The following is a 21734-nucleotide window of genomic DNA, read 5'->3' as shown; positions in this document are numbered from 1 at the left end:
AAATACACGTATTTATTATTTATATACTATTTATCCATATTATATATTTACATATATTTGTATATTACATACCTTTTATATGTGTATTTATTAATAAGAAATATAGCTATCTATGATTTATATATGTCATATATATTTGATCTTTGTCCGTGGTTCCTGGCACAGAGCTTCTGAAACCCTTGGAATCCCCTGAGTGATGAGTGTCTTTTGTATGCTAATGAGATGACTCAAGGCTAGGGACCTCTATAATTTCAGAATGCAGGTTGGTCACCAGAAAGACCAAGCCATGATGAGAGGATTGGAGCTTTCAACTTCAGTCTCCTACCTTTGAAGAGGGGAGTGGGGCTGGAGATTGAGTTTAATCACTAGTGGCCAATGATAGTTTCAATCATGCCTACAAAATGAAACCTCCATAAAAACCCCAATAATAATGGGGTTTGGAGATCTTTTAGGTTGATGAACACATAGAGGTGCTGAGAGGGTGGTGCACCCAGCAAGGGTGTGGAAACTCTGTTTCTCTGCTCCCCCAATGACCCATGCATCTCTTCCATTAGTTTCTTCCTGACTTGTAGCCTTTAGAATGATGCACTAATAATAATAAAGTGCTTTCCTGAGTTCTGTTAGTTGTTCTAGTGGATTACCAGACCTGAGAAATCTATAGGCAGTCAGTCAGAAGGATGGGTAACTCCTGGGACATCCGGCTATCATCTGAAGTTAGGGCAATCTTGCCGGACTGAGCCCTTTACCTGTGAGGTTTGCGCTAACTCTAGTGGTTACTGTCAGAATTGAATTGAATTAAATTGTTGAACATCAAGTTGGTGTCAGAGAATTGGAGAACTGGTGTGGAAAATGACAAGTATTTTATGTCTGAAAAAAGCCACACATTTGGTGTCAGAAGTGGTATGAGAAAAAAGATATTGCAGATGAGTAATTAGATTTTTTTAAAAGTTCCACAACCTTAAAGAAAAAGATCATAGAATATGCAAGAGATAGCTAAAGAGAAGATTTTTGAGGGAAAAAAGTTATTCCAAGAAACAGGTATAATTTGGATAGCAACAGCAAATTTAAAATGATAGTTCTATGAAGTAGGAAATGAAAAATGAGGTAATTTTAAAAATTGAAATAAAAATCAATACCGTTGAGATAAAGAAAATATTTAAGAAAAAATAAGAAAAATTTTCTACCATAGAAGAATGTAGAAGAGTTAAAAAGAACATTGACATTGCAGAAAATTGATCAGTCTTCTGGAAGATAAATCTGAGAAAGTTTCTGAAAATTCAGAGGTAAAGAACAACCAGGTGAAAATAATAAGTATAATGCACATGGATGGCCTGGTGCGGTGGCTCATGCCTGTAATCCCAGCACTTTGGGAGGCCGAGGTGGGTGGATCACCTGAGGTCAGGACTTTGAGACCAGGCTGGCCAACATGGCAAAACCCCGTCTCTACTAAAAATACAAAAATTAGCCAGCCATGGTGGCATGCGCCTGTAATTCCAGCTACTCGGGAGGCTGAGGCAGGAGAATTGCTTGAACCTGAGAGATGGAGGTTGCGGTGAGCTGAGATCATGCCACTGCACTCCAGCCTGGGTGACAGAGCAAGACTCCGTCTCAAAACAAAATAAATAATAAAATAAAATAATGCACATGGAGGCAAGGCAATAAAGAACCAACTTATGTATAAAAAGGCAGAACAAGAAATGTGGCAGAATAAATAGGAGAATTGGAAGAGAAACACTATTCAAAGTTATAATTGGAAAATGAAGGTAAAACATTTTTTTTCCAAAGTATGCATTTTCCCCCAGATGAGACAATACACAGATCCCCAAAAAGAATCTAATGATAAGAACAGAACTGTAATTACAGAAAAGGCGTTGGAGTTTCCTAAAGGCTATGATTTCTCTTCTTTGTTCTTTAGTCACCCTGATTAAAAAGACTCTCTGGGTAGGGAGTAAACACCAATACTTGGAAATATCTTGCTCAAACAGTTGAATTTTAAGTGTATACAAATCTCTCAGGCAGGCAAAAACATAAAATATGATTCAAATACAGGTTTGAAAAAATATTTACAAACTCAAGCTAGCCATTGTGTTTTACACAAATTACATGCCAGAAAACAATAAGGCATTATCTATAGAGTTTGGGGAAAAAGTGATATGTCCGTTAAATTCTATACCAAGCAGATGATGTTTATGTCTGAAAACCACAGAAAGATATCAGAGGTAGAAGGAACCTAGAAGGAAGTTAAGCAATTATATTTCATTTCTGAAAAAAATATTTGCAGATATAATAAAGTCAATTGAGGTACTAAGTGAACGATGCATTTTGAAACTCATGAGCTTGGAAGCCTAAATGTAAAAGAATCAGTAGTGAGCATAGTACCATTTGTGTTAGTTCATTTGTATTAGTATAAAGGAATACCTGAGACTGAGGAATTTATAAAGAAAAGAGGTTTATTTGACTCATGGTTTTGCGGGTTGTACAAGCATGGTGCCAGAACCTGCTGGCTTCTGGTGAGACCTCGGGAAGCTTACAATCATGGCAGAAGGTGAAGTGGGGCTGGCACATCACATGGTGGGAGAGGGAGCAAGATAGGGAAGGGGGAGGCGCCAGGCTGTTTTATCTTAAACAACCAGCTCTCCCGTGACCTCATAACTGTGAGGAAGTCATCAAGTCACTCTTGAGGAAGCTGCCCCCATGGCCCAAATACCTCCCACTAGGCCCCACTCTCAACATTGGGGATTACATTTCAACATGAGATTTGAAGGAGACAAATATACATACCACATTAACATTTAAACAAATCTGTTAGCAACAATTGTTGATTTGATTGGTGGAATGCAAATATTATAAAGCCTAAAAGAAGAAAGATACAATAATGCAATCATCGTAAGTCAGGATAAAATTCCCAGAAGAAAAATTATATAGAGAGGTCTGGGAAACATGGGAAATCCAGTCATGATGTCACTAGTATTCATTTGGAAAAAGCTGGTTCTAGGCCCAGCGGGATCCTTTACAACTTCAAGGAACAATTATTTTCCAAATTATATAAACATAAAAATAAAGCATATTTTGCAATATTTTTATCGAGGTAGAGAAATTCTGATAACAAATCTTGCCAAGAATTGGGCAGAAAAGAGGAAACCATTGATTGATATCACTTTTGAACATAAACACAAAATTCCTAAGTAAAGCATTACTGCAATGAATTCAGTAGTATTTAATCATTTTAATCCACCCTGCACAATTAAAGTTTATCTCAGAAATGTAAAGATGTCTTCAAATCTATTAGTATCATTTATTTTATCTGTAGAAAAAAGAAACTATCTCATTGAAGTTAATGAATCATTATGTAAAATTTAACCTCCATTCTTGATTATAACTTATAGCAAAATGGATATAGAATATCTCAAACCAAATAATAGCATCCTATTTTATAGTGAAGTAGTGAAAATATTTCTTTAAATGCAGGAGAAAGCAAGCACACACATCTTGTTATTTAATTTTTTAATTTATTTAATTCATTGTAAATTTATTTCTTCAGAAAAAGCCAGCCAATGCAATTAGATAAAAATGCAAAATATGGTATGTAAATATTAAGAAAAGAGAGATAAAATTATTATTTGTAGTTGATGTGACTATGGACCTGTGAAATAAAAAGGAGGCAACTGAATAACTATGTGGAATAATAGTAAGAAACTTCATCTGGTAAGAAAATAAATACAAAAAGTGATAACTTTCTTCCATAATTACAGTAATTCTTTAAAAAAATTAATTTCTTTAGAGATGAGGTCTTGCTTTGTTACCCAGGCTGGAAGGCAGTGGTGTGATCACAGCTCACTGCAGTTTCAAAATTTTGGGCTCAAGCAATCCTCCCTCCTCTGCCTCCCAAGTAGCTGGGACTATAGGTGTACACCACTATGCCCTGTTAATATCATTACAATAATTCTTAAAAAATGGTATAAAACCCTATAGTCAGGAGTATGTTTGGAAAGTAAAGTACCAGACTGATAATAAGATATGAAAACTCTAATGAATAATATAATAAAAAGGCCAGCATGAATAAAAAGATTGCAGTGTCCTGGATGGGAAGACTCAGTAATGGCAAAAACATTAACTTTTTTCAAGTAAAAAAACAAATTTCATAAAATTTTAGTAAAACTGTCAATCAGAATTTGGAATCTAACATTATTCTAAGTCATCTAATTGTAAGACTAAATACTCCAGAATGCAAAGGAAATCTTGAAAATATAAATGAGGAAAAATTTGTTTTAACAGATATCAAAATATACCACAAGGATGAAAAGTGCATGACAATTGTACAAAAATATTCAGATTATTGGAACCAAATACGAGAAGAAAATATAGGTGTGTGATGGGTAACACTGAATGTCAACTCGATTGGATTGAAAGGTACAAAGTATTGATCCTGGATGTGTCTGTGAGGGTGTTGCCAAAGGAGATTAACATTTGAGTCAGTGGGCTGTGAAAGGAGACTGACCCTTAATCTGGGTGGGCACCATCTAATCATCTGCCAATGCAACTAGAATAAAAGCAGGCAGAAAAATGTGAAAAGAGAGACTGGCCTAGCCTCCCAGCCTACATCTTTCTCCCGTGCAGGATGCTTCCTGCTCTCGAACATTGGACTCCAAGTTCTTCAGTTTTGGAATTGGACTGGCTCTCCTTGCTTCTCAGCCTGCAGATGGCCTACTGTGGGACCTTGTGATCATGAGAGCTGATACTTAATAAACTCTCCTTTATGTGTGTATGTGTGTATGTATATGTATTCCATTAGTTCTGTCTCTCTAGAGAACCCTAACTAATACAGATTTTGGTACCAGGAGTGGTTCTAGAGGAACAGAATATTAAGGATGGAGTTCTTTTGTTGGTTTTGGGGTTTCTGGAGTTGACTACTTAATATAATTAGACCCCTAAATGCTAAGGACTCATACTTCTAATAGTATGGAGAACACTTAGAGTCCTTGGCATGAACTGTTCAGAGTGTTATGCAAAATAAATGCATTTGACACTCCTGATTCATCACTCATGAGAGGCAAGGAGTTTAGTGACTCTATACATAATACCTTTGACCATATGTGGAGAACCAAGGAACATAATGAAGCTGGTTGGTTGTTCCTAAGTTCAGTGGACAAAGTGATGACAGAAAATGATGAACTCAGGAATTCTATCTTCCGGCTTCAGAAGCAGATACTAAGCCTCAAAGCTGCTAAGATTGCCCTGAGTGAGAGTTTTATCTCCTATAGAGAAAGAACTGAAATTGTGGAAAAACAGACAGAAGCTCTTATCATGTGAGTGGCTAACCTGCAACAAAAGGTTCATGCACGGCCTCGCCAGGTGTCTACTGTTAAAGTGAGGGCATTGATTGGAAAAGAATGAGACCCTGCAACTTGCAATGCAGATGTGTGGGAGGACCCTGATGAAGCTAGAGACACTGAGTTTGTAAACTCTGATGAACTCTTTTTGCCAGAAGGAGCAGCTTCCCCAACTCCAGTACTGGCAACGTCCCCTTCCCGAACCAAGCTGCCATCAGCCTTTACAACTTTGTCTGAGGAGATAAACCCTGTGCTGCCTGAGGCAACAATGATGGCCTCCCCTGAGACAGTTGCCAGGGAAGATAATGTTGATTCTCCTCAGGAGCCACCCATAACACCTGTGTTTGCTTCTAGACCTATAACTAAGCTAAAGTCCTGGTGGGCCCCTTGAGGTGGGGTTGAGAGTATGATCCATGAGGAGGTGTGCTACACTTGAAAAGAACTGCTTGAGTTTTCTAATTTATATGAACAGAAATCTGGAGAACAGTCATGGGAATAGATGTTAAGGATCTGGGATAATGGTGGAAGGAACATATAGTTGGATCAGGCTGAATTTATTGATTTGGGCCCACTAAGTAGGGACTCTGCATTTAATGTTGCAGTGTGGGGAGTTAAAAAAGGTTCTAATAGTTTATTTGCTTGGTTAGCTGAAATATGGATTAAATTATGGCCTACCGTGAGGGAGCTGGAAATGCCTGATCTCCCTTGGTTTAATGTAGAGGAAGGGATCCAAAGCCTTAGGGAGATTGGGATGGTGGAGTGGTTTAGTCACTTTAGACCTACTCATCCCAATGCCTTGCAAAATAGATTTGCAAGGGCAGAAACTGCATCTTTGAAGAGCCCTGTAATTGCTCTTCTCTGTATGTTAGATCTAACAGTAGGAACTACAGTCACACAACTATACAATTTAAATACAATGGGAATAATTGGATCTTGAGGTGGCAGGGGCCAAGTGATGGCACTCAACCATTAAAGGCAAGGTGGGCATAGCTACCATAATGGATAGCAGAAGCAAAGCAGCAATCAGAATAATCATAATAGTCTGACTCATGTAGAACTCTGGCATTGGCTAATTAATCACGGTGTTCTTAGAATTAAAATCAATAAGAAGTCTACTGCAATCCTACTTAATTTATACAAGCAGAAAACTTCTAGGTTGAATGGACAAAAGACTAATTCAAATTATAATGACACAGAATCACAGCGCCTCAATCAATTTCCAGACTTGAGCTAGAATCCCTTGAATGAAGGGGAGGCCAGGTCCCCTTGAGGAAGAACCCCACTACATTAGCCACAATTCATGCATTTAATTTTTCTCTCATCCTTCCCCAAGGAGACCTCTGGCCTTTTACCAGGGTATCTGTGCACTGGGGAAAGGGAAATGATCAGACATTTCTTGGACTACTGGATACTAACTCTGAGTTGTCATTGATTCCGGGGAACCCAAAACATCATTGTGGTCCTCCAGTTAAAGTAGGAGCTTATGGAGGTGAGGTAATTAATGGAGTTTAAGCTCAGGTCTGACTTACAGTGGGTCCAGTGTGTCCCTGGACTCATCCTATGGTCATTTCCTCAATGCCAGAATGCATAATTGGCATAGACATACTTAGCAGCTGGCAGAACCCCCACATCGGCTCCCTGACTGGTAGGTAGAGGGCTATTATGGTGAGAAAGGCCAAAAGGAAGCCATTAGAGCTGCCTCTACCTAGAAAAATAGTAAATCAAAAACAGTATTGCATCCCTGGAGGGATTACAGCGATTAGTGCCACCATCAAGGACTTGAAAGATGCAGGGGTGGTGATTCCCACCACATCCCCATTCAACTCTCCCATTTGGCCTGTGTAGAAGATAGATGGATCTTGGAGAATGACAGTGGATTATTGTAAGGTTAACCAAGTGGTGACTCCAATTGCAGCTGCTGTACCAGATGTGGTTTCATTGCTTCAGCAAATTAACACATCTCCTGGTACCTGGTATGCAGCCATTGACTTGGCAAATGCCTTTTTCTCCATTCCTGTCCATAAGGCCCACCAGAAGGGATTTGCCATCAGCTGGTAAGGCCAGCAATATACCTTTACTGTCCTACCTCAGGGGTATATCAACTCTCTAGCTTTGTGTCATAATCTTATTTGGAGAGGACTTGACTGCTTTTCGCTTCCACAAAATATCACACTGGTCTATTACACTGATGACATTATGCTGATTGGATCCAGTGAGCAAGAAGTAGCAGACACACTGGACTTATTGGTGAGACATTTGCATGCCAGAGGATAGGAAATAAATCCAACTAAAATTCAGGGACCTTCTACCTCAGGAAAATTTCTAGGTGTCCAGTGGTGTGGGGCCTGTTGAGATATTACTTCTAAGGCGAAGAATCAGTTGCTGCATTTGGCTCCTCCTACGACCAAGAAAGAGGCACAACGCCTGGTGGGCCTATTTGGATTTTGGAGGCAGCACATTCCTCATCTGGGTGTGTTGCTCCAGCCCATTTGTCAAGTGACCTGAAAGACTGCCAGTTTTGAGTGGGGTCCAGAGCAGGAGAAGGCTCTGCAACAGGTCCAGACTGCTGTGCAAGCTGCTCTGCCATGTGGGCCATATGACCCAGCAGATCCAATGGTGCTTGAGGTGTCAGTGGCAGATAGGGATGCTGTTTGGAGCCTTTGGCAGGCTCCCATAGGTGAGTCACAGCGTGGGCCTCTAGGATTTTGGATAAAGGCCCAGTCATCTTCTGCAGATAACTACTCTCCTTTTGAGAGACAGCTGTTGGCCTGTTACTGGGCTTTAGTGAAAACTGAACATTTGACTATGGATCATCAAGTCACCATGCGACCTGAACTGTTTATCATGAACTGGGTGCTTTCTGACCCATCTAGCCATAAAGTGGGTCATGCACAGCAGCATTCCATCACCAAATGGAGGTGGTATGCATGTGATCAGGCTCCAGCAGGTCCTGAAGGCACAAGTAAGCTACATGAGGAAATGGCTCAGATGCCCATGGTCTCCACTTCTGCCACCCTGCCTTCTCTCCCCCAGCCTGCACTGATGGCCTCAACGGTAGTTCTGTATGATCAGTTGACAGAGGAAGAGAAGGCTAGGGCCTGGTTTAGAGATGGTTCTGTACGATATGCAGGCACCACCCGAAAGTGGACAGCTGCAACACTACTGCCCCTTTCTAGGACATCCCTGAAGGGCAGTGGGGAAGGGAAATCTTTCCAGTGGGCAGAACTTCTTGCAGTGCACCTGGTTGTGCACTTTGCATGAAAGAAAAATGGTGCCAGATGAGCGATTATGTATTGATTCATGGGCTGTAGCCAATGGTTTGGCTGGGTGGTCAGGGACTTGGAAGAAGCATGATTGGAAAGTTGGTGACAAAGAAATCTGGGGAAGAGGTATGTGGATGGACCTCTCTGAGAGGTCAAAAACTGTGAAGATATTTGTATCCCATGTGAGTGCTCACCAACGGGTGACTTCAGCAGGGGAGGATTTTAATAATCAAGTGGATAGGATGACCCATTCTGTGGACACCACTCAGCCTCTTTCCCCAGCCACCCCTGTCATCCCCCAGTGGGCCCATGAACAAAGTGACCATGGTAGCAGGGATGGAGGTTATGTATGGTCTCAGCAACGTGGACTTGCGCTCATTATGGCTGACCTGGTTACAACCACTGCTGAGTGTTCAGTTTACCAGACCAACACTGATCCCTCGGTATGGCACCATTTCTTGGGGTGATCAGCCAGCTACCTGGTGGCAGGTTGATTATATTGGACCTCCTCCATCACGGAAAGGGCAGACACTTGTCCTCACTGGACTAGATACTTACTCCAGATATGGGTTTGCGTATCCTGCAGGCAATGCTTCTGCCAAGACTACCATCTGTGGATACATGGAATGCCTTATCCATGGTCATGGTATTCCACACAGCTTTGCCTCTGACCAAGGCATTCACTTTATGGCTAAAGAAGTGCAGCAGTGGGCTCATGCTCATAGAATTCAGTGGTCTTACCATGTTCTCCATCATCCTGAAGCAGCTGGATTGATAGAACAGTGGAATATCCTTTTGAAGTCACAATTACAATGTCAACTAGGTGACAATACTTTGCAGGGCTGGGGCAAAGTTCTCCAGAATGCCATGTATGCTCTGAATCAGTGTCCAATATATGGTACTCTTTCTCCCATAGCCAGGATTCACAGGTCCAGGAATCAAGGGGTGGACGTGGAAGTGGCACCACTCACCATCACCCCTAGTGATCCACTAGCAAAATTTTGCTTTCCGTTCCCACAACATTACGTTCTGCTGGCCTAGATGTCTTAGTTCCAGAGGGAGGAATATTGCTACCAGGAGACACAACAAGGATTCCATTAAACTGGAAGATAAGATTGCCACCTGGATGTTTTGGGTTCCTCCTACCTTTAAGTCAACAGGCTAAGAAGAGAGTTACAGTAATGGTTGGGGTGATCAACCCAACTATCAAGATGAAATCAGTCTACTACTCCACAACAGACGTAAGGAAGGGTATGCATGGAATACAGGAGATCCATTAGGGCGTCTTTTAGTATTATCATGCCCTGTGATTAAGGTCAATGGGGAACTACAACAGCTCAATCCAGCAGGACTATGAATGACCCAGACCCCTCAGGAATGAAGGTTTGGGTCACTCCACCAGGAAAAAAAACCATGACATGCTGAGGTGCTTGCTGAAGTCAAAGGGAATACAGAATGGGTAGAAGAAGGTAGTCATCAATAACAGCTACGACCACATGACCAGGTGCAGAAATGAGGACTGTAATTGTCAGGAGTATTTCTTCCTTCTTTTGTTAAAAACATGTTTGTGCATATATACACTTGGACTAAGAAACTATTTTATTTACTTTCTTCTTTATCATATGATACAAAATTTATTGAGCTCACATCAGCATTTAAGTATTGTTAACTTTATGTAATAATATTTGGGTTGGGGATTGGTACGTTTCTGGTTGTACAAAGCATAGCTGTATTATGTTAGGTGTAATTATGACCTTATTATTGTTTTTATTTGAAGATTATGTATGATCTCAGGAGATGTATATGGGTTCAAGTTGACAAGGGGTGGGCTTGTGATGGTTAATACTGGGTGTCAACTTGATTGGATTGAAGGATACAAAGTATTGATCCTGGATGTGTCTGTGAGAGTGTTGCCAAAGGAGATTAACATTTGAGTCAGTGGGCTGGGAAAGGCAGACCCACCCGTAATCTGGGTGGGCACCACCGAATCAACTGCCAGTGCAGCTAGAATAAAAGCAGGCAGAAAAACGTGAAAAGAGAGACTAGCCTAGCCTCCCAGGCTACATCTTTCTCCCGTGCTGGATGCTTCCTGCCCTTGAACATCAGACTCCACGTTCTTCAGTTTTGAAACTCAGACTGCTTCTCCTTGCTCCTCGGCCTGCAGACAGCCTATTGTGGGACCTTATAATTGTGTGAGTTGATACTTAATAAACTCCCATATATATATACACACACACACACATATATATATATATATACACACACACATATACACACACACACACACACACATATATATATAATATATGTTTATTATTACTACTTTTTGAGATGGAGTCTTGCTCTGTCGCCCAGGCTGGAGTGCAGTGGTGCAATCTTGGCTCACTGCAAGCTCCGCCTCCTGGGTTCATGCCATTCTCCTGCCTCAGCCTCCCGAGTAGCTGGGACTACAGGTGCCCACTATCATGCCCGGCTAATTTCTTTGTATTGTTAGTAGAGACGGGGTTTCACTGTGTTAGCCAGGACGGTCTCGATCTCATTACCTCGTGATCCACCCATCTCGGCCTCCCAAAGTGCTGGGATTATATATGTATTCCATTAGTTCTGTCCCTCTAGAGAACCCTGACTAATACAAGGTGAATATATAATGTTGAAGTGGATGGGAGAGCCTACACTGAATTACACTAGAGACAGAAAGTGTAAAGGAAAGTCTAATACATTCTACCATACTATAATATACAAAAATTAAGCAACTCCCACCCCTAGTTTCTATATTACAATAACAACTAACAAAGCAAAATTAATTCAAAAATAGAAGGCAAATAACAAACTTGGAGAACATTCTTGTAATTAAATGACAAAAGTTAACATTCATTCTTAAATATAAAGCAGCTTTTCTACATCAATAAGAAAAAAAATGAATATCCTAACAGACAAATAAAGTCATGAAGAAGGTCACTAGAGAAAAATACATGCAAAAAACTTCAAACATCAGAAATCAGTTAATTACAACTTAAAGCATGATACAATTTATCACAAATTTAAAATAATGAGAATAATCAGCATTTTTCATATTTGTGAAAGTGGGTGTTCTCTCCTAAATGGATATGAAGGGTATTATTTGGTACAACATTTTAGAGGGGCCACTAGATGTACGTAGACATATAGTAAATATTCAAAAACTATTTTTTCCTTTTCATCCACTAATTTTATCTATAAGGCTTTTTTTTCCCTAAGGACAACATTGAATAATGTAGTTTCTTTGTAAATTCTAAGGATCTTTATTTCTATGTCTGTTCTTTTCTTTAGCTTTTCATATATATACATTTTTAGTCATAGCATCATTACAATTCTAAATGATATTTTTTCCTTCATCATTGTTTCAGGACTGCAAATTCTCATCCATACAGCTCAAAAGCCGTTGTTTATAATTTCTTTTCTTTCTTTTTTTTTTTTTTTGAGACAGAGTCTCTCTCTGTCACCCAGGCTGAGTGCAGTGGCACGATCTCAGCTCACTGCAAGCTCCCCATCCCAGGTTCACGCCATTCTCCTGCCTCAGCCTCCCAAGTAGCTGGGACTACAGGCTCCCACCACCACTCCCGGCTAATTTTTTATATTTTTAGTAGAGACGGGGTTTCACTGTGTTAGCCAGGATGGTCTCAATCTCCTGACCTCGTGATCCACCTGCCTCGGCCCCCCAAAGTGCTGGGATTACAGGCGTGAGCCACCACGCCCGGCCTATAATTTCTAAATATATTCAGTGACATTGATTGAATGACAAATAAAACAAATCAAAAGACAATATTTAGAATGTACCAGGAAGGCTCTAAAGTTCTGTTCTAAAAAATAAAATCTACTGAAAAATACACCAGCATGTGACCTGGGTTTTAAGTTGAATTAAAAACAAAGCAAAACTTTAAACAATAAACGATTAGTTGCAACTTCATTTGACAGTAGGACTGGAGTAGGTTTTTGGATTAGAAACATTAAGTGCTGAGATCATGTCTTATCGGTTACAGGTTGACGCCAAGAGGGCGCATTCCAGGGAAGGGCCTTAGCAGAGGAGAGGTAGGCAAAAATCAAAAGTGGTACCTCTGACTTGAAGCACCAGGAGTTGCAAGATTTTGTGTGACACCTGTAATCGGGTTTCTCAGGATAGAACTGCAGAGATCGATGTTGTGGCCTGTTGAAAGCAACAGTGCTATGATATGCGGGAGTGTTATGTCCCTGATAGTGTAATATTAATGCATTGCCAGTAAACAGCCATTATCAAGACTCATAAAAGGAATAATTAATGATATTGTTAGCTTTTTAAAAAATTAGAAAATAAATGGCCACTTTGGTTTTGAAATGCTAATTAATTACCATGGGATCATTTCCAGTTAGTCAAGTTTATTCCCCGCAAAGCTAGTTCTGCAAATACAGTGCAGAACCTCAGTCAATATTGCTCACATGTAGATCTATTCAACTTATATGAAAAGAAAAAGGAAGACCCTTAATTGAAGAGACTCCCTTCAGGACCTACTCAGGCGGGGCTCTTGCTGGTAATCACAGCGCAAGGTGCACGTAAATCCCCGGAGATCCTGATTTCTCAGCAGATTTTTGAGGAACACATTCCACATTGAGAAACAGTTGACAAGATGATTTATTAATATAAGCTGGGGACAGGAGGGAAACAAAAAATAAAAATAAAATATCAGCTTGAAAAGAGAAATTAGCCTTTGGAATCTATTATGATATTTAGAAATCAGGACATCATTTTCCTTTCCTCGGTGGTCCCAATGCAATTTTCCTTCCCTGTCTGGTCAGTTTGGGAAAGACTGACGTGAGGAGGCTTTCTGTCATGGGATTTGAAGTTGCACGCCTTTAAAACCTTCCCAGCCCTGCACAACTTCTAGATCCTTGCCAGTTGGCTTAAATTCTTCTATGTTCACAATGTGTACATATGTATTTTAAAAAGAAAATAATCCCTGGCATAAGGAGGTGGTCTCTCTTTTCCTCTCTTCCCAGCGGTTTCTCTCAAACCCCCACCCTCAGCCGGCCCTGTTCACCTCTCCCCACAGAGGCAAACAAAGGAAATATTACTGCTCCTCCTGGAACCAGAGATTGCCAGCAAGTGGGCGGGCCAGTGCTGCCACAGCAGTAGACACATCTGTCACTCAAGAAATGTCACCCTGCCTTGACCAATCCATTGTATAGCTGGAATGGGGAAAGCGCTTATTTGGAAAGGTGCAGAGACAAACAGCTGTTGAACTCAGTGACATCTGGGCCAGTCTAGGAAGGGGTTGCGGGCCTGTCCAGCACATCTGCTTTCAAGAGAATGTTCATTTGTGGTAGGAAATCTTCTATTATAAATAGGCTCTTGCACACAAACACAAACACACACCTCCCCCTCCCCGCCCCCGCCTCCCCCACCAAACCACCCTACTCAATCCCCTCTCTCACCTGATTTTGGACTATTTCCCTCCAAATTCATATATGTTAAGAATCATAGCGTTTGTGTGAACCTATCTGCTAGTGCCAGTGCCTCACTATTCACCATTGAAAGAAGTTGAAATAAACAGCCTTGTCCCCAGCCCCCTCTGGCTCAGTAAAACCAATTACCAACTGAGCACAAAAGTGCCCAGTGAAAAACAAATAAACAAACACAAAACCTCAAACTGTGGAGCAGTCACATTTTAGGGGAGGTGACAGAAGCTTTTATTTGCGAAGGCCCAGAGCTGAAGAGATTTTTGAAATTAGCAAAGGCTCACCACTGCCTGGGAACACAGAGGATACCAGGAGCCCCTGGGACACCCGGTCACTTCCCTCACTTCATGGCGAGAGGAAAAAGCCGCTTTAATTGCCGAAGTTTATTTTTTCACAGCAGTCTTTGGAGGAAGACCCTTGGCAATCCGCACTTTGAAGATTTATACATGGCACTTACCAACTCTACTTTTATATATTTGAAATAAAAATAGCTCAGCAGCAATTTGCTTCTTTTTTTTACCCTTGTTTTAAAACTCATTCCTCTCCTACCTTTGAAGTGTAGAGAACTCTCTCAGTCACCAGCCTTTTTGGATGGTAGAATGTTAATCATAAGAATTTATTTTCTGTGCTAACAAACGTTTTCCTTGGAGATTTTTTTTTTTATCATTTTAGATGGAACTTCTAAAAAAGATATAAATTGAATCAGATTGTTGAGAAATTTCGCTGGGGAACAACGCCTTCATTTATAAGATTCTCCGGATCTCTGAAATGCTCAAAGAGGTTATACTTTCTCCAGAGAGAAGAAAATACTCACCACTAACACATTAAGTCAAAGAGCACTTTCTTCTAAGGAGATTTTATTCCAATGATATGAAAGACCAATAGGGATAATAATAATAAAGTAAAAAATTGAAAAACCAAAATATCCTATATACCTTCAGGAAGGTCTTCTTTCTGCCCAAACTTCCTGCAAGTGCTTGCTAAGGATTGTGAAGCATTTCTCTAGAGCTCTGATCAGCAGATTTGATATATGGATTTAGATCAATTTTTTCTTATGGCAAATCTATATGTTATTCTCCGTCTTCATTTGGTGCTATTTGCTGAGTGGCTGTTACTTGGGGGCAAAGGTCACCTCGCTCTCTGGCGGTTGAAGCAGCCGAATAATCTTTTACTCCTCATAAGAGGAGTGTGAGATATTAAATCACACTTGACGTACCTGAGGCACAGCAACTTCATCCATATTTTATCTGCTGTAAATTTAATACCACAGCACTTTTTAGGGTGATGTATTTATTAACTGGCTAGGGATGAGCAGTACAGAAATTCAGTTTGTTCAGGAAAATAAAATGAAGACAGTCTGACAAGTTTATGAAGTAAGCACAATAGCTATTTATTACTTTTTAAACACACAGTTTGCTGAAATGTCTTTAGCAGTGTTTGTTCAATAAATGCATAATGCTTTCTAAATCATCTCAGCTTATTTTTTTCTTTGAATTTTAATAAAGCCTTTTTCTCTTAAAGCAATCTGCTTTCCTCCCACTGACGGTGGCTGTTTCCGACGGCTTACCTGGCACTCTTAGGTGAAGAAGCGGAGCTTTGTTCTGTGTGAACCACCCTGTGGCATTGTGGGAAATGGAATCACATTTAGGCTTGCTGCAGTCAGCCTCCTGCCCCCGAATCAGTTGATAAACTATTTCAGAGACACAGGGCTGTCTTCGCCAGAGGACTGTTTCTCTCAATTACCCTGCTCAACTTTTCTTTCTTTCTCTCGCTTTTTCTCTCCTTATCTCTGTCTCTCTTTTTATTTTAACATCTCCTGTGTTTCACAGCATTTGTACTCTGAAATCTTTATTTTTAGTTGTAGATAAATTACAGGTTGCTTGTATGATCCATGTGCCACCTCTCTTGCTCTTTGGTGACATGAGGATACGTCAGCTATTTATTAAAAAAGGGAGAATGCGGTCCGCACCATTTACTTGTATGGTCATTACGTCTCATACAACTTTCTTTTCCCTTCCTTTCTTGAAAGATACAACCTTGAGAAACTCACAGCATTTTTGCGATTATAATAGTTGCCTTTTGTACTTATTTGCTGATCATTTTCATTTGTGATCTTTGGCCTTCAGTCAATTTGATCACCAGTTTGTAGCTGGTGTCTCTAAAGAAATCAGGGAGGCTCTACACCTTAATTTGATATTAACTTTAAGGTCCTAACTCCACAGAATGGGACCAGAGCATTGATTCTCAAAGTGTGTTCCAGAACACAGCAGGCGGCACCTAGTAATTGTTGAATATGCAAAGTCTCTGGCCCCACCCCAGACCCACTGAATCAGAACACTGGAGATGGGCTCAACAGTCTGGGGTTTCACAAGCCCTCCAGGTGTTTCTGATGCCTGTTCAAGTTTGAGAATCAATGGACTAAAGTCTTGATGAACCACAAACAGGTGATCTATTTGCAGTATTAGCAACTTTTGTTGGCCCCTCCCTGACTTACCCCAGGCTTCCAGGAAGATCCTCAGGGAGTGGAGCACACAAATTTGCCAGCTTTAGGAGCACTGCTCTGATAAAGTGGACTCAGTGCTGCATACAAATAAAGTGTTGGATGAGCCAGTGCTGGTAGAACCCTCTCTCGGCATGGCTCATCCAAAGACGACTGTAACTTACTTTAGGAAGAAAGAAGAGCAATGGAACTAACATTTTTTTGAGGGAAAGGAAACTGATATCAATGGGACTCTTTAAAAAGGAGCTCTCACAACTTTTAAATTCTGTGGTGATATGCTTACTTGTATGCCTCTGGTCTTCATAAAACATTTACTCCTCTAAATAAGATCTGAGTGTTTTCAGGAAACAACATTTCAGTTCAACTGGGTGTGCACTGGTTCCTTTTCTTTGGCATATTTAAAAATAATATATAAATAGGGAATGCTTCAAACCTATCTCTTTATCATCCTTTTTAATATATTAGCTCTTCCTAGGCTATTACTGTTCTATACCTGCCTGTTAATATATCTCCTTCCTGAGCACACCATTCCAAGACACATCTTAATTTATTCCTTTATTTATTCTTTTCTCCGCAGCATTGGAAGATCAAATCTTCCATGTCGCACTATTGCTTCTGACAATGTATCAAACCGCATCACTTTTTCAGCTTTGGATCTTACCCTCTGCAGAAGTTCATTATGTAATAGATTTCATGTTAAGAAAACAGGGTTTTCTGCAGTTCTGAACATTCACAGAAACTCGATTCACCACCAGAATCTTAGGAGGCATTTTGGCGTCTGATGCAATTTAGAACTTAAATGGAGACACAATCTGATGTCTGACCTGAATTGTTTAACTATAAAATATGTTCCTATTAGGAAAGTCACATCCAACAAAAGGAAACACACTGTGAGAGAAGACTGGGGAAAAATTAAATGACTTCCCAAAGCCTAAACCTCTGAAATATGTTAGTCCCTTTTACTTTAGGGTAACAACAAAGCATTTTTTAAAACATTCTGAAAGCTTTAAAATGTACACATATTATAACATCTTTATACTCCTGAATTTCAGCAGCTGAGGGAAAAAGAAAAATCTACTTATTAGGTGTATATATGCATGTGTATGTTGTTGAGAAAAATGTAATATGTATATACATATATAATATAGATGCTATATATGTAATACATAGATGCTGTATATACATAGTAGTGTTGTTTTTCAAACAGCTGACTGTGACTAGATTGTGGCTCTTGAAATCTCTACTTGGTTGGTCATGATCTGCATTAAAAACTTCAATAGATAAACTAAATAGACCAAAATAGAATACAAGAGAAAATAGCAGAGTACATTACTGTATATAGTAAGGCTAAGTATTATTTTTGGGAAACTTGTTTTAGTAAAAGTATGTATACTGGGTAATGATATAAATACACTGATATAAAGAGTTGAATACTTATAGTTAGTGACTTTATTATTAGTGTGATTTGCCTGGTATTCTCTTACCTTTAACAACAATAATCAAACAATAACAACTCCTAAATACATAAAAAATCTATATCCAAATATTGTAAATAAAATAAATGATATGGCTATGCAGTGTTGAAGCACAGAGCTTAGAGCAGTCTTTAAATATCTTGATCCATTCTCTCATGTATACATTAATGAAACGAATAAATTAATAAACTTCCCTGTGCTTTGATTTATTTTTTATTTTTTATTTTTTTTGAGACAGAATCTTGCTGTGTCGCCCAGGCTGGAGTGCAGTGGCGTGATCTTGGCTCACTGCAAGCTCCGCCTCCCGGGTTCATACCATTCTCCTGCCTCAGCTTCCCGAGTAGCTGGGACTACAGGCACCCGCCACCACGCCTGGCTAATTTTTTTTTTTTTTGTATTTTTGTATTTTTAGTAGAGACAGGGTTTCACCGTGTTAGCCAGGATGGTTCCATCTCCTGACCTCGTGATCTGCCCATCTCAGCCTCCTAAAATGCTGGGATTACAGGCGTGAGCCACCGTGCCCAGCCTCCTTGATTTTTTTATCTGCAAAATGCCACTTATACTAGAATCTATCTGTGAAATTATAGTGAGGATTAAATGACTTAATATATGTAAAGCACTTAGTATAAGTACTAAATACAATTTTGTTATTAATATTACTAGTATCTGTACTTATGCATGCCTACTCTGTGTAAGACCAGTGCTGGGTTCATGGGGAATCCAACATGGGTTATGCATTTCGTTTGGTTTCTGCCTCAAAGGAGACTGTAGCTCAAACTCCTATATATTGCCTTTAGGCATAAGTCAAAATGAAGGGGTTGTCGTCTATGTTTGCTTATTTAAGAGGTATTTATTTACTTTTCTGTGTTTTGAGAAGAGTAAAGAAAAAGGGAAAGTCAAAAGACTCAACTTGAGGCTCTAGCAGAGTGGAGGAGCATCAGGAACATGAGACCCTTTCCAACCGGAGAGACCTTTATCAAATCTCTGGACCTGGCAGAAAGGTCCTCATCTGCAATGACTTCCAAGGTTCTGTCTGCTATGACTGAATTGCATCCTCCCAAAACTCATATGTTGAAGTCCTAACCCCCATTGTGACTGTATTTGGAGACAGGGCTTTTAGGAGGTAATTCAGGTTAAATGGGATCAGAAGGGCAGGGCCCTAATCCTATAGGACTAGTGTACCTATAAGAAGAGAGGTACCAGGGATGGGCACTCACAGAGCAAAGGCCATGTGAGGACACAGCACAAAGTGGGCTGTCTGTGGAAAAGGAGAGGAGCCTCACCAGTAATGACCATTCTGGCACCCTCATCTTGTCCTTCCAGCCCTCAGAACTGTTGAGAAAATAAGTTTTCATTATTTAAGCCACGTGGCCCATGGTATTTTGTTATGGCAACTCAAGCTAACGAAGACACCTTCCAACTCTGAAATTTTAAAGGGGGTCACCAGGGTGTAGAGACCTAACCCTTTCTATCCTGTCCCTTTCCCTGACTGTCTTAGCTCCATGACTCAAGGGTCTTCTCTCTGTGATGAGACCCTCCTCCCAGTGCAGATGGACACACTCTTGAATGGTCATCACATTCATCTCCCACCCTAACACCTTCCTCCAATTAACTGTTAAGGTCAAGGCTTTTGGGAAATATAAAACTGCTTTTCCCCCATAAAAGAACTGGCTGAGGAAAATTTCAGCGTACTACACATTCACAGTTCTCAGGTCAAGAAGATATCTGTATTGGGTTGAATAGTGTTACAGTGTCCCTCAAACTTCATGTTCACTGGGAACCTGTGAATACGACCTTATTGGGAAATAGGGTCTTGCAGATATAATCAAGCTAAGAAGAGGTGTATTTGGAGACAAGGATTTTAGGAGGTAATTCAAGTTAAATGGGATCATAAGGGCGGGGCCCTACTTCCTGTAGGGCCCAAGATGTGCCCTGTTCCAATATGACTGGTGTTCTAAGAAGGAGGAAATTCGGACACAGACACACAGGAGAGAAGGCCACATGAAGATGGAGGCATAGATTGAAGTGCTGCATCTACAAGCCAGCCACTAGGGATTGCTGGCAACTACCAGAAGCTAGAAGCATCCAGGAAGTATTCTTTCCTAGAGACCTCAGAGACAGCATGGTCCCACCTGCATTTTAATTTCAGCCTTCCAGCTTCCAGAACCATGCAGAATACATTTCTGTTGTTTTAGACCACTCAGCTTGTGGCAATTCTTTATGGCAGCCCCAGGAAACAAATATAGTGTTCAAGAGTTAAATAAACCACAAATGCAAGTTATTTATATTTGGAATCAATATATAAAATTTCGCATAAATCAATTGCCCCCCATATTGCAAAAATTCCCAAACAACACCATGTAACCAATGACTGTGGCTTGGAAGGATACTAATAAAATGACAAATATGCATGGTTATTCATTTTATAAATATCTATTGGGTACCCATGGTGTGCTAAGGAATATCCTGGGCACTGAAATTGTGTATAGCAGGGACATAGGCCAGGCAAGGTTGCTTACGCCTGTAATGCCAGTACTTTAGGGGGCCGAGGCTGGTGGATCACCTGAGGTCAGGAGTTCGAGACCAGCCTGGCCAATACGGTAAAACCCTGTCTCTACTAAAAATCCAAAAACTAGCTGGGTGTGGTGGTGGCTGCCTGTAGTCCTAGCTACTTAGGAGGCTGAGGCAGGAAAACCGCTTGAACCCGGGAGGCAGAGGTTGCAGTGAGCCGAGATTGTGCCATTGTACTCCAGCCTGGGCGACAGAGTAAGACTCCGTCTCAAAAAAAAAACACACACACACACAAAAAAACACGGACACATTAGGCCTAGCTACATCTGGGGAGGTTGTTTCTACCTTTCATTTCCTGAGTCATTGAAGAGCTAGATTCTTCTCAGTCTGTACTGTAACTATGGGGGGAGTCAAGCATGCATTTGTAATTAAGCATTGCAACTGAAGCATTGACTGAAGTGGGAGGAGATGTGGCTAAAACCATGAAAGAAGAGTTGTTTTGTTTTTGTTTTATATATCAGGTGCCCTCATCCAAATGTTAGATAATTCCCCAGTACTTTTTTCATTTCTCACTTCTGATCCTAAGGAGTCAGAAGTTCAGGTCCTGTTTACACATCACTGAGGGTCTAATGCCCATCATGCTGCGGGTCAGAAGCTGGGGGTTGAGGGCTCCTGAGGACGTGTTTCCCGTCCAGAGAGTATAGAGAGAGTATGCTAGGTCCAGGGGATGAGATGGATATGTACCTTGACAAAAAAAAAATAAAAAAAAGACTAGAAAATGTGGGAAAAACACAAAGGAACCCAAAGTTATATAAAATTGTGGGGAAAAGAGCTACAGATAATATCTGTACAGGACATTTGAGCTGGGTATTGAGCACAAGGGGAAATGCATCTGGGAAGAAGACAGGTGGTGGGGGGTGGGGAATGGAGCTTAGCCAGATGAACTGAGGTCATTTCTTGGACTTTATTCCTTACATGATGAAGAAGATTAGAACTAAAGGCCAAATGCAAATGTATTATTGTCTTTAACAAAGACGAATCTTGCCCACATGGAAGAGTTGACAGAGAAAAGTGATGTTGGAAGTAGGAAGTGGTCAAAGGAAACCGTTTCCCTCATTAAAGTTCCCGAGTTTCAGGTCTGGCGCTTCATGGAAGAACATTGACGTTAAGGCAAAAGTTTAATTTC

General features: G+C 40.5%; 1 long non-coding RNA gene across 1 annotated transcript in view; it reads right to left on the bottom strand.

Moving 5' to 3' along the window:
• LOC134756707 (uncharacterized) overlaps positions 1-15226 on the bottom strand; it is a 38455-nt gene extending 23229 nt beyond the window's left edge. The window contains exons 1-2 of the long non-coding RNA XR_010129797.1: positions 14998-15226; positions 13119-13251 (exon numbers count right to left, since the gene is read on the bottom strand). This is a non-coding gene — a long non-coding RNA (uncharacterized lncRNA). The remainder of the gene's footprint in view (positions 1-13118; positions 13252-14997) is intronic.
• Positions 15227-21734: the final 6508 nt, after the last annotated feature.

This window comes from Gorilla gorilla, chromosome 12 (genome assembly GCF_029281585.2).
Source record: "Gorilla gorilla gorilla isolate KB3781 chromosome 12, NHGRI_mGorGor1-v2.1_pri, whole genome shotgun sequence".
NCBI classification, from domain to species: Eukaryota; Metazoa; Chordata; class Mammalia; order Primates; family Hominidae; genus Gorilla; species Gorilla gorilla.
Note: the sequence above shows the minus strand (reverse complement) of the source record. Positions and strands in the feature narration are given on the sequence as shown.